This window comes from Sebastes umbrosus, chromosome 24, assembly GCF_015220745.1.
Source record: "Sebastes umbrosus isolate fSebUmb1 chromosome 24, fSebUmb1.pri, whole genome shotgun sequence".
Lineage (NCBI taxonomy): Eukaryota > Metazoa > Chordata > Actinopteri > Perciformes > Sebastidae > Sebastes > Sebastes umbrosus.
In genome coordinates this window covers 5,699,654-5,714,512 of record NC_051292.1, presented here as the reverse complement: position 1 = coordinate 5,714,512, position 14,859 = coordinate 5,699,654, and the positions used below count along the sequence as shown (strand labels likewise).

At 36.0% G+C, this 14,859-nt stretch overlaps 1 long non-coding RNA gene across 1 annotated transcript in view; it reads left to right on the top strand.

The window, feature by feature from the left end:
• The window catches only part of LOC119483348, a 106,741-nt gene extending 96,560 nt beyond the window's left edge, over nt 1–10,181 (top strand). The window contains exon 7 of the long non-coding RNA XR_005205652.1: nt 9,412–10,181. This is a non-coding gene — a long non-coding RNA (uncharacterized LOC119483348). The remainder of the gene's footprint in view (nt 1–9,411) is intronic.
• The last annotated feature ends 4,678 nt before the right edge of the window (nt 10,182–14,859 follow it).

Below are 14,859 nucleotides of genomic sequence, written 5' to 3'. Positions count from 1 at the left end.
TCATTAATCTGTTTATCCTCTCCAGAGTGTTTCCTCACACAGTCCTCAAGTTCCACCTGGCCGGCATGTGTTTTTTCTCTCTCCTCCCGCACACGAGGTCCAAATATGTGTCATGAAAATGAATTGCCCTTAATTGGATATGGTGTGAAAGGGTCGAGCCGGAGCGGAGTCTTCTCAAGAATGGTGGAACTTCAGGAGTTGGTTAAGTGGTTTCATGGGGCCAAGAAATACAAGTGTTGCAGCTCAGTGTGTCCTCACTTTCTCCAAAAATTTAAGCCTTTCAGAAAATCCTTGTTTTCAGCTTGACCTGCTATGACCACACTTTTGATAAAAAAAGTTTCTAAACTCACAGAGAACACATGACTCCACTTAAACAAAGACTTGGATCTGAGCACGCTCTTTTTAGCGTGAGATTAACATATTTAAGAATACATTATCAATATGAAAATGACAGCTAAATAAAACCTGTTTCATTATCTTCAATAAGTATGAGAAAATTACAGCGTGTCTTGAGCTAAAATATCGCTATGAGGAAGCAATTATAGAGCAACTCGGAGTTCCTGTGAATGTTGAAACTTTGGAGAGACTGAGCTTCAGAAGCTAATAGGGCTTGTGGACACAAATACGGTGCAACAGAGCGGAACGTGCCCTCGCCGTCTCAAAAGAAATTGGGCAGATAAGTTGCAAGGATTTTTTGAAAACAACCACTCCCCAACTTAAGCCGCTGTACATCCCTCCCTTGTTTCTTCATTTCATGCAACACTATCCAAGGTGTTGACTGGAGAGCGGCGTACATCCACGCACAAAGGTCCAATTTTACACACTCGCTCTCCAGACTTTGGTGTCGTGATTATCAGTTTGCCTTCTGGCTTCGGATTTCTGAAGTGAAACCCGGGCGAACACACGTGTGATACTCTTACCAGCACATACAAAAGGGTATTAAGACACACACAGGTGGCTAATGCTCCGGGGCTCCTTCATTCAGCCGTGTTCTTAAGCGGCAGACATCACAGCAGTGTTGGAGTGCTTTCTCCCTCAGGGCTGCTGGAGTGTTTTCTCTCACCTCCTTTTCAGCCTCGGCAAGACCTAAAAATGTGTAAGTGGTTAATCCCAATTAATCTGGAGTTTACAGAAATCCTTTATTACTCCGTTGAATTAGCTTAGTGGTCTTAATCCCTCGACAATGAGTGCAGGCGTCAGCGTGCGCCCACATGTACAGGTTTACGCTTGCACACACCTTGTGCTACTAAAACCAGCGTTGGGGACTAAATGTACACAATTACTTTAATCTGATTTAGAGATGGAGTTATCTAATCCAAATTAATAATAGCTGCAGGACATCATTGTTGTCATCTTCCTTGTTATTTACGACATTTGCAAAGATGTCCAGAACCTTTACTTTTACTTTAATAAAATTATGTATGCAGGATGAGGCTGTTCTCGTACAGCGTTCGCAGTTGTACCTACGAAAAGTAATGCTCTGTAATTTGTATATATAGCACAAAATCAATGCGTATTTAATCCATTTAATGCACAAACTACTGTTTAAACCAGAAGTCAACGTTTATGTATTTGTCATGTAACTTCCGTACTTAATTCACGCCACTTTCGTAGTTATTTTAACCCAAAACACAATCTTTTCGTCAACCTAAAAAAGTAGTTTTGTTGACTAAACTTAACTAAACTATAACCACACTGCTTACTTTATTTAAATACATTTAGGGGATGTGTAAGAGACAAATTTTAAACAACACAAACAATTAATATATAAAAATAATATTTTAAAAATAGTCAAAATTGGTACAGCAGAGTCCAAGATATCTTGACTTTTAGTCCTAAAAGCAAGACATCCCAGGCAAAAACATTTTTCATGCACTAGTCAAATTTGAGATTTTGCTTCCATAACATGTCTTCTTTCAGACTAGTGAAAAGATAACATCCAAAATACACATTTAGTTGTTTATTTTACTACTTTGTCTAATTGCATCTGTAGATTTCTACTAAATTAACTGACAAGTTAGCATTAGATAGTGCCTCATTTGTACATTTAAACAGGCAATATCAGAAAACTTGTAATGCAAAAAATAATTGTCTTAATGTAAGTAATCAACTGAGGAAGTTTCATGGTGAAATCTATTAGTTAAACATTTTCACTATTTAATTGTAGTGTCAAAATGTATGGGATTTCAGTTTTACAATACATATCTTTAAAGGTGTTTTTTCCTCAGACTCTGAGCCAGAAAGCTCCACTTCAGTAGCTATTACATCCACCAAACCTGCCCGTTTTCATTCCTATCTATATTCTGAAGGTTTGCACCGTGGGGGTTTGTTCATATATCATTCATAGCCTGATTTATAGAACATCTTATTCCTCAAAACATGGCGAAAATTGATTTTTTTGATGGCTGTTGACAGCATTTTCTGATTTTCGACTCTAATACATCAATAGAATTAAATGAAAACAACTTTTGAACATGGCTTAATCCAATGTCCAGGTTTCTGTTCTTGGAATGTATTGAAATTAGCACATAATTTATAAGATAACGCCTAATTTGCATATTTAAACAAACATTTTCAGAAAACTTGTAATACAAAAGATAATTGTCTTAATGTAAGTTATCAACTGGGGAAGTTTAATGGTGATATCTGTTGGTTAAAATGTTTACCCTATTCACCTGGGGTGTCTTCCTTTAATATGGCTCAAACTCCACAACCACTAGATCCTACACTTCCCATAATGCAACTCAATAGCATATTTCACTAGATCTTACACAGTGTAATTTATAATATACAGATAATATCTTAATGTTGGTTTAATTTGCCAAAGAACAAGCAGAAAATTGCTGCTGACTAAGTTTAGAAAATTGTGGATTACATTCGAAATTACAGTTATGCATTTTTTTGCAGGTAATATGTCACAGATTAGCGTACAGTTAGAAAATAACCTCTGCAGCCTCGGAGGATGAACACGCGTACACAAAAGCACACCCCTGCAGTATAATTTTCTGCTCTCAAATGATAATTAACAATTTAATGTCACAGCATATAATTGCAGATGAGGTGAATTAATCACATTATCTCAATTTCATAGAGTGTCCAAACATAGACGAGCGTACTCATGCGACACAGCGTGTCTATTTAAGTCCCGTGTGGGTTTATAAGACGGGGAAACTAACTTGTTAATCCCTATCTATAACCAGAGCACTTCTTCATCCAGCCTCATTTATTTAACCTTGTTTACTGTATAGCTGCATTTGAATAATTGGGACTTTATGTTTCATGCTGTGGACAGTTTGACATTAGCAGGGACATTAGGGATGAATTGATGCTGTTGGGATAGCATTAATTTCCACCCACCTGCCTGCTCCCACCACCCAACCTGTCTGGGTGTCGAAACCTGTGATCAATCTTGGATTTGATTAAACGTATCCGCAGATGAGAAGAGAGTGAGGGTGGAATACGGGTAAACAAGGATTAAAGGGATAGTTTGTTCCATAGATCGTGTGTTAGATGACGGTTGGAAACAGACAGGAGTACCAGCAAGGGAACAAAGCGATGCACTGTTGTGGACGGGGCTACAGTCCTTTCCAGACTGCCACCAGACTCCTTTGACAAAAACAGTAATTTTACCTTGCAGAGGTGTGTTACTTTGGCATTTTAAGGGGTTAGTTTGGATTCCCCAAAGTCACACAATTACACAAACAATCTTCCCGATCGAGGCAGCGGTAGACCAGCAACTTCCGTGTTCTGCAATGTCAAATTACTGTTTTTGTCAAAGGAGTCTGGTGTCTTTGAAGCGAGCATAGATGGATATACAGTTCCCTGTTGGAAAGGGCCGTCTGACGGCAAGGTAGAGCGGTAAATATATTCTAAATATAGCGTACACTTAAACTGATATTGATTTTTTCTTTTAGGTGGCTAAAATACGTTTTACTGTTGCCCCTGTCCACAGCAGTAAATTGCTTTGCTTCTCTGCTGTAACTCATGTCTGCTTCTCCAAGCTGGGGGCGTCCATCCGATTAGACTTTTATCAGGCCATTAAATAGGCATTATCGTTTGCTATAAGCACCATAGATGCGGGTCAATAGGGGTATAATGCACCCACAAGTAGGTTTTATCATCTATTCACATGGACGATCACCGACAGAAGGAATAAAAGAACACGACAGCGACCTCTAGCGACCGTAGTAGTTATGACAGTAGCAGAAGCAGAAGTCAGGCGCTTTGGTATGGATATCGTGAAACTCCATATGGGGTGGAGGTCAAGAGCGATGGATAGGGGCGTATCCCGTGTGAAACCATCAACGTGCAGTTATCTATGACTATGGGAACAAACCTCATACAACCCTACTTCAAAGCACCTGAACTATCCCTTTAATCCTACTGTATTACAGCATTAAACTTTAATAATGGATTCTTTCATCATAATCTCCATGTTATTACAGCGACTAAACAAATACTGTGGTTTATGTATTTACAACATCGGGAGAAAAAAGTTTCTTCTCCGAGGCACTTGACTTGTCAGTGACCTTTTGGGAGAAGCCAAAAAACCTCCTCAAATAACAAATGAGTCACACAGTGTCTTCAAAGGGGGGGACCGTTGTGCACGTACAGTCTGCATGTGCAAACACGTCCAAAAACCCCTCTTGCACCAGTGACGCAGGGGAGCCGGCGCTTTTTATTCTCTGTACTAAACAGGATTTGGTGTCATTTTTGAGTCAAATCGCCTCAGAGTGGCACATTGTGAAGATAAGGTCACATAGAGAGTTAGTTCAGCACCTCTCAGCTGGAGGAATTGTGTGTGTGTGTGTTGTCCGCAACCTAAAAAACATATTTACACTCAGAAGCCGGAGTGCTAATCTAAAATGTCCAGATGTCTCGGACTGTGTCATCGTGTGATTTATTATGATTTGCTGGGTCGGGATGTTTGAATAAATTGCTGCCCGGAACATAACATAAGCTCAATTTTTTAAATTAGAGATGGCTCCTGCACTTACATACACCCCTCAGTTATTACAAAACGCTATGATTAAGATGATTTACATATTTTAGCTAATGTTGGCTGCTCATTTTCAGCTCACATAATAAGTCTGCCTGTAATGTGACATCCTCAGTGATTTATCCAAAATGCTCTATGTGTTTTACCGAGTAAATGAAATGAACCAATTCGCATCTGAGTCATAAAACAAAAGGCCTGCAGGCTTCCTGTTGGCTCAGCTGGCAACCGCACGTGACATTATGAGTTCGGCCAACAATCACTAGCGTCGGGAAGCCTCTGGTCAGTGCAAACGGGAAAGTAGGACAAAATGCTGCAGATCTGTGCTGCAACATAAAACAACTTGTTTTCTCCACCGTTCTATTTCAAGCCAACGTGATGTATTTTAGCCCGATACGGCTGCACCTCTCAAGTCAGGCAGATAATGAATAGATAATCACGGCTTTGTGGGCACCAACAACAACAAAGAAAATCCATTCATCTTCGCAACACTCCGCTCATTATCCCCGGCAATCTGAGAAAATAACTGGCATTTGTGAAAACATCTTACAGTGAGAAGAGTGTGCAAATTATGCGTTCCGTTTCGGCAGACGCTGAATAGGAGATGTCTTTTTCTTAAATATGGTGTAAAATTGTGTGGCGGGGCCATTTTCAGTCAAGGTCAGCGCTCATTAGTCGGTCGAGGCTTTCACGTGTACTTGTGCTTTTCGTCAAGAGTTACGGGGGCAGAGTTACAAGCAGCTGCTAAATTACAAATCAGTGGTGGTGGAAATACAAACAACATGCATTCACTCCCAATGTTGAGTCACCTGCACTTCACTTGAGTACTTTCATTTCTTTCTTCTACTTCACTTCAGATAGGCATATTGCACTTCTTACTTCATTTGAATAAATGACAGCCATAGTTGCTAGTTACTTGGTAAATGGACTTAACAGTGCAGTTTGTATGTATAGTTTTCAATGCATGATTTATTAAGAGATTTAGTATTGCACTTCCATAAAGTTGGGGGACTCACAGGAGACAGATTAACAAAAAAAAACAAAGTTCAAAACGGTCGATTCTGACTTTTAGTCTCTAGTATGGCTTGAGCTCTAAAAACACTGCATCGTACATATCCCATAATGCAACGGGATGACGTCTTTAAGTTGAAATAGAATAGGAGTGAACCGACATTTACATCGTTTCCATGGTTATTTGACTAATACAAAAGAAAATGGTGATTGTTGTTAGTTGTTATGATGACAATGGAACGCACGTCAGTAAAGTACAGTTGTCACTCATCTGTCGATAGCGATGCTTTCATTATGTGTGGATGAAGCATTAAGTTGTTAAATTGTACTCGTTTACTCTGGCTCTCTATGCTTCGCAACGTTACTACTCCACTGCTCCTTTTAGTTGTTACTGCAAAACCTCACTTCAGCGAGTCCGCGACTTGCCGTAAGTCAGTTTAGTTTTTACGGAAGTCAGCCCGCTACAACGGTCGCAATGGCAATGGTACACATAAAAATGCACACCGCTTTGACCGTTGATTTGGATGTGAATGTCCGTTCTATTCTATTTCTAAGCATCTTTCATTAGACCCGCCATAATACCCTAAACACCTCCAGTTTGTTATTCAGACAGATTCAAGCTGAGATAACCTTGATGAAATCATGTGTACAAATGAACTCTATTAAGCCAGTTGCTTTTAACTACAGTACCTGTACTGTATGGAAAGTGGTCGAGCATGCACATTCAACCCCAGTCCATCCTGCCCCTGCGGCATTTTGCTGTGTGAAGTGAAATCTACATGCTGATTCAACACATGTAGCCTCATGCCCGAAGGCTGGCTGTCCGTCAATCTGTAAATGAACTCTGTAAAAGATGTCCCTCAGCTTGCCTGATAGCTACAGTACTGAGATGACCGACTGATTTTAATTTCTTCTCAAAAAATGTGGCATGCAATGCTCCAATAAGGCTCCAGCTGTAATTGTAATGACGTAAAGTAGTTCTGCGTAATGACTTGGGCGTATTGTGACATCTGAACAGAGACAACAGATGGAAACTATCCTCCTTTTTCTTCCTTCGCTGTTGATCGATGGCTATTGTCCCTGCAAAACAAACACTTAAATAAAAATGACGTACAGTAAAAACATCTGGCACCGTTACAGAACTTGCTGTACACAATTACTCTACAAATAGCTGTCTTGTTGGGCAGAGGAACATGCAGTAATAGTAGCAATTAAAATACTATTTAGAGCAATTACAATATTATTTATAGCTCTCATTACAGCTTTAGGGAGTAGAATATAGGCATGTCAGCTTGCCAGCTACTGCAGGGCTCCGGCCCAAAGATATACTGTCTGCTAAGTGAAGCCGCCAACACCTGCCAGGCTGCACGGTGCAGGTGAGTAGACGGTGGTGTCGAGCAACCTGGAGGTGGCGTAGCCTTAATTCAATGTGATGTGTGTTCAATGTGACCATCTGTGCCTTTTATGAGTTTCAAAGTCATCGAAAAGAGCGCGGGTAAACACTACTCTGATGTGAGATCCGGAGTGACCCGGCGCTCCCCTTTGTGTTTAGTCAAACCCCTCACAGAACGGGGATTAAACCCAGTTTGCTGCTTTAGTAACTGTCATGTTGTTTACAGCCGAGGCTCTCACCGCACTCTTCTCTTAATCCCTCCCCCCTCCTCTGCTCTCTTGAAAACGCATGCACAACATTGTCAGCCTCTCACAATAAAAAACTCCACTTTCCACTTTGATGTTAAAAGGGCAGGATCCCCCTTCTCCGCCGCGTCTAATAACCCCAGAGATTCGGGTGCAGTTTGGTTATGCATCTGGGCTATAATAAGTCATCAATGATGTTTATAGCTTGTAAAAAGCTCTCTCTAGGGGCTGAATGTGAAAACCAGGCGGTGTATAAACCTTATTATGGAGCCATTTGAAGGGAATTTAGAAGGTGATGTTTGAGTTGGTTTACAAGCTGACAGTTAAAAACAGTTAAAAGCCTTTGGGGGGAAAGTTAGATTGTGTTTATTTCACTAGATACTTTAAAGTGAGGCTATGCAACGTTTGCTGAAGATGTTGTTTAAGAAGAGAACTCACTCAGTGAAGTCAATTTAGCTAAGGTTAGCTCACAGTAGCTACCGGTCATACCAGACCATGAAAGGTTGTGCTGTGTCGGCAAAATCGCTGAGTGTATTGAATTGAAGAAGTGTGTATTTTATTGCTTTTCATTTCTACTTTTCATTTGTATTCATTGTCTGAGGAGTTACACAGTATCACTTAAAGCCAAAACAACAACAATTCCGTCAAGATTCAATAATTTATTGCAATACAAGCCACTGGATCAGTTTTGGAACGTGATCCGGGCGACAAATAGTACCTTTCATTTACCTTGCCTACTTTCCATTTACAGTACAGGTAATCCCAAAGACCAGATGTATGCTATATATATATTATTATTATTTTTTAATATATATTTATATTTATTATTTTTTAAATATATATTTACATATTTTTATTTTTATATGCAAATTTATTTATCTATTTTTGTATTTATTTATATTTTTTTTATTTATTTATACAGTACATATATTTAATTTTATATATATATATATATATATATATCAATTATATATATATACAGTACATATATTTTTTTATTCATATATATATATATATATTTATACAGTACATATATTTTTTATTCATATATATATATATATATACTTGCATGTCCATACACACAAGGCTGATTTTAATTGCCTTTGAATGTTTTACCAAAATTTCAGCTCAAAGAAACTCCAGAGGAATCCACAGCAACCAGCTCCCCAAGTAAGACCAATTATTTGAATTTCTAAAATGTACTTCCATGAAAGCTAATTATCATGAGTGACACTTCTCCTCTTTTTTTCTTAATTTTTAACACACCATTTCAGCTCAGCTCTGCTCGAGCAGCCTCGGGTGTTCCCAAAAACACGGCAGAACTCTTTCTCCATCTTGTGGCGTCTTCGTGTCATCACACCCTGACACTCACTCCCTGTAATAATGCTGGTCTCCCAAAAAAAAAAAAAAAAGTTCAGCTATTTCATGCATCATTAACATGCATCAACCGCTGACAATAATGAGGATAATTGGATTTTAAATGAACACAGTTCATAATTTGTTCTAGAGATTGATGGGGATTATTGATGTGTGCGCCAGCCCACCAGCCCAGTGTTCATTTACGCTCATGTCTCATCACTGTTTCCTTGTCTCTGCCCTCAAATCGACCTGTGTTGTCTTTCTCTTTTTAGTTTGCAAGGTCAACATTTTGAGGGTCAGCCCTATGCTTTGGAGGTTCACCTGTCTGTGAAGTTGTGGAAAGAAGGGTCGAACTATTCTGCAGCGCATTACATTCTCTAAAAGTGTGTGAACTTTTGTACCCATAGGTGAATTCAACTGACTGCAAAGGACACTCAAGGCTGCAGAGAAAGTTACTGGTGCCATCCATCCATCCATCCAGGATTTATACACCTCCAGAGTCAGGAAGCAGCACTGCAGACCCTTCACACCCTGGACACAACCTGTTTCAGCTTCTCTCCTCTGGGAGGCGCTAAAGAGCGCTGTACGCCAAACTACAAAAACCCTCTAACACCAAAATATTCTCTGCTGCTGCTAAGGGCTATAATTTAAACGTCTTTAATGCACAAATATGTATCATTAAATGCTATTTCTATACCTGTGTAAGTACATTGAGAGAGGGAGATTTCCCTCTGTGTCATTAACATTTCTATTGGTAATAAACTGCCTACAATAAAACAAATAAATTAATAGATAAATTACTTGATAAATGAATGGTAAATGAAAGTATATGCCATTAATTGACTGACAAAATGTGACAGAAAATTGCTATTTATGTTTTTATTTGCTTTATTTATTAATCTTTATATTAATTCCCTTATTTATTTACTCTTCTGTTTAATTTTCCCTTTTATTTGTATATGTATTATTTCTAATTAATTATTTTTTTTACATTTCTTTATGCATTTTACTTCACTTAAAGTGTGTCATCATTGGGTCAGAGTTCATAGATCGACTCCTTGAGGTTTAAATAAATAAATATATAAATAAATCCATTCATTTAAAAATAAATATGAAATAAATAAAAAATAAATAAAAGATAAATACATTCAAAAATAAATATATTTAAGATATTATAAAAATACATGCATTAATAAAAGGGAAAATTAAACATTAAATAAATAAAGGAATTTATGCAAATATTGAATAGAAAAGCAAATTTAAACATTATCAATTTATGTCACATTTTATCAAATAATTAATGGCTACATTTATTTTTAATATTTTGCTATATTTACTTATTTATTTATCGAGTTATGCATTTATTTATTCATTTATTTTTGATTATTATTATTATTGTTTATCTCCATAAGCACATGGAGTTTGCCATATTCATTTAATGTGACATTATTTGTCATATACTGCATATTAGGCCTATATGAGGTTTTGCTGTGTGCTTATATTGCATCTAAATGCTATTGCAATTATTGTCAGATCATCCATGTTTATGATACTTATTAATTTGTGGCATGTGCTACTACTTTCGTCTTCTTCTTCCTGCTCCATTTTTGGTTTTGAAATGTCTAAACATATGTTGGATAACAGTGTTTTATTCTGCATAGAAACAGTTCCTTTTTTTTTTTTTTGTGCAATCTATTCAGTAGACCTGCAATGTTACCTTCTCACCAGTAGAGGTCGACAGAGGTCACATAATCTGAAGGATTTATTAGAAGTTGCCTGTCATGTACATTATGTGAGGGCTATTTGTAATATTGTTTACATCTTGAGGAAATAAATCATTACAGATGGAGGTCGAAAAATAGCAGAATCTCCACCACAAGGTCTTACTGTTCTCATATATCATATCATGTCTCCATGTATGCATAATGTTCCTACATTGCTTACCTTTTGTTCTGGCGTTCCAACCAGATATCTTGCTGATTGCAGGTTAAACGCTTCAATCTGACCGCTGTGTTCACCTCAGACTCAGCAGCACCTATGTGCATCCTGCAGAGCTGCTACCCTTTACGTAGAGAGCCATCCATCTAGATAATTACTGGAATTAGTTTCACCGTGTTGCAAAGCTCCACTACTGAACGTGATTACAGTAGGAAACAATTACACCGCAGCACTTTCAGCAACATTCAGTGAACCAAGCTGTTAGTAGTGCAGGCAGCCACATCTGTCAGAACATCAGCAGACATCCTTCTCTACAAGCATTTCAGTTTTGTATAGAAAACTCAACATGTGGTTGTTTTTGCCTCTCTTCACCTCCCTGCCCTGCTGATGTTTTAAGTCGACAAACAAGCGCTTGTGGCTCTGACCTTGATGTGATAGTGCACCTAAATGCATGTGCTGCAAAGGCCACCTTCTATTCAAACGCATCTGCATGGTGCACTCGAGTTCACACCCACGCATGTCCTTGAGAAGACGGCAAATTACTCGTACTTTCTTGTGTGTTAGAAAGTCTTCTGCATGTCGCCCGCTCTTACATTCCCTCTCCAAGGGGATTATAAGTTGATGCATTTCACCACCCACACATCATTTAACACTTGAAGAATGATAGAAAGAAGTGCTCTCTTTTTTATGTGCTGGCTAACCCTCCCCTTCACATTTATCTTTGATACGAGCTCAACACCCATGTCTCTGCTAAAGCATTTTTCTTGGAGAAATTGAAGAAAGGGAGAGATGTAGATTCAGCCTGATGATGTTTGATGCTGTGGTTTGAACTGAACCAAAACAAAAACCACTTCACCAATGTTTGAATTGCCCATTGGAAAAACAAGGTCTCTACCAGATGATCTAAGAAGTGCCATAGATTCATACTTCAGGAGAAAGGCTGTGAAGGCCTTTATAGACAGACATCAGGTCAAACCAGGTGACAGCCAATCAGAGAGCCTGTTACATCCCATGTTGCTAATTTGCATTGCTTCGGCTGGTTTTAGTAGTGGAGGACCAAGACAGTTCAAGCGAAATGCAGAGGCTTAATTATCAACCTGATTTATTTATTTAAATATTTATTCATTTATTTTTATATATATTTTAGCATTTATTTACTCTTTTATTTATTTATTTTCCCATGTATTTATTTCTTGTATTTATTATACATTTATTTATGCAATGTTTTAACCTTTTACTTATTTAAATAATTATTCTTTTATTTCCATATATATTTCAGTATTTATTTATTTTTTCATGTATTTATGTATAAATGCATATATTATTATATTTATTATACATTTATTTATGCACTTTTTTGAAAATGTAGGTGAACTATTACAAATAAAATAACATTAAATTGTATACGTCCTGATTAATTACCAACTTGTATTTATTTATTTAAATATGTATTCATTTATTTCCATATATATTTCAGCATTTATTTATTCTTTTATTAATTTATTTTTCCATCTATTTATTCCTGTATTTATTATACATTTATTTATGCAATTTCTTTAACCTTTTCTTTTTTATTTATTTGATTATTTATTTATTTATGTATTCATTTATTCTTGTATTTATTTATACATTTATTAATGCAATTTATTTATGCAATTTTCTTTTCTTTTTTATTTATTTCAGCATCACCATGTATTTGTTTATTTGTTTATTTATTTCAGCATCAGCATTTATTTATTCATTTATTCTTGTATTTATTTATACATTTATTTATGCAATTTTCTTTTCTTTTTTATTTATTTCAGCATCAGCATTTATTTATTTATTTGTTTATGTATTTTAGCATCACCATGCATTTGTTTATTTATTTCATCATCAGCATTTATTTATTAATTTATTCTTATATTTATTTATACATTTATTTATGCAATTTTCTTTTCTTTTTTATTTATTTCAGCATCAGCATTTATTTATTCATTTATTCTTGTATTTATCTATACATTTATTTATGCAATTTTCTTTTCTTTTTTTATTTATTTCAGCATCACCATGCATTTATTTATTTGTTTATGTATTTTAGCATCACCATGCATTTGTTTATTTATTTCATCATCAGCATTTATTTATTAATTTATTCTTATATTTATTTATACATTTATTTATGCAATTTTCTTTTCTTTTTTTATTTATTTCAGCATCACCATGCATTTATTTATTTGTTTATGTATTTTAGCATCACCATGCATTTGTTTATTTGTTTATTTATTTCAGCATCAGCATTTATTTATTCATTTATTCTTGTATTTATTTATACATTTATTTATGCAATTTTCTTTTTTTATTTATTTCAGCATCACCATGCATTTATTTATTTGTTAATTTATTTTAGCATCACCATGCATTTGTTTATTTGTTTATTTATTTCAGCATCAGCATTTATTTATTCATTTATTCTTGTATTTATTTATACATTTATTTATGCAATTTTCTTTTCTTTTTTTATTTATTTCAGCATCACCATGCATTTGTTTATTTGTTTATTTATTTCAGCATCAGCATTTATTTATTCATTTATTCTTGTATTTATTTATACATTTATTTATGCAATTTTCTTTTCTTTTTTTATTTATTTCAGCATCACCATGCATTTGTTTATTTGTTTATTTATTTCAGAATCAGCATTTATTTATTCATTTATTCTTGTATTTATTTATACATTTATTTATGCAATTTTCTTTTCTTTTTTTATTTATTTCAGCATCACCATGCATTTATTTATTTGTTAATTTATTTTAGCATCACCATGCATTTATTTATTTGTTAATTTATTTTAGCAGCAGCATAACATCTGAGTTTTCAGACTTTCATACATGTGACGTAATCTCTGGGGTCACGCGCAGAGTCGCGCTGCGTGGACCAGAAGCATGACCAGCAGGAAGAAAGCCAACGTTGTCTCACTTTTTATTAAATATATGAAGTTTAAGCTAATGTCAAGCGACTTGGAAGCTGGGAATGGACGTGTCTCTGGAAAAAGAAACTCTGAGGACATTTGTGTCTCTAACCAGATAACAGAAAGATAACAGTTAATTAAATGAGCGCACCTGGAGGCTTAATTAGCTAGCTAATGATGGTTAACAGTGTTATTAATGGTATCAGCTAACTAGTGACATTATCTGACAACTTCTACACCAAAGAACTGAGAGGACGTCAAAACTGTGAGTCATAAAGCTACACCTTCTGTCTCTGCTAACTTTCTGTGTGTTTAATTGCTGTCTAAATGCTGCTGTATTGTTGCTGCTGTCTCCATACTGTAAAGTAACATAGACTCAGTCAGGCAGTAAGAGAGGCCCCCTGTTGGCTGCAGGTGGTAGTGTGTGGTCTGTGCAGAAGGTCTGCTGGCTGCTTGTGAAAACTTCTTGTGTTTTTAAGCTGTGCTGCATATTTGTTTTCACTTTAATAGCTAACTATGATATATTTAGTGTGCCAAGTCATGTATTTAATACATGCATTAATTGCTTTATGATGTGAATGTGAATGTGTCAGAGTATAAGCATTGTACTGTTCATATGTTTGCATGCTAAGAAAGCACACCTGTAAGTCATGTATCTATGATATGTGCACTGATTCTGTTTGAACTTCATGTTCAATATTGTTGCTTTACTGTCATTGCACATAGTAAAACTAAATTAAATGGCAATCCTGAAGGTGCATACAGAGTAAACATATTTATTATAAAGAGGAAATGTGTATTTGCTTGACCTATAACATGGTATGGCATTGCATGTTGCTGAGTTGTATTGGCTCTATATACACAATGCACAAAGGAATAACTAAGGTGCAGTTGCAATGTAAACATCTGTAATTCTATATATACATATAAAGGGTGCAGTTGCAATGTAAACATCTGTAATTCTATA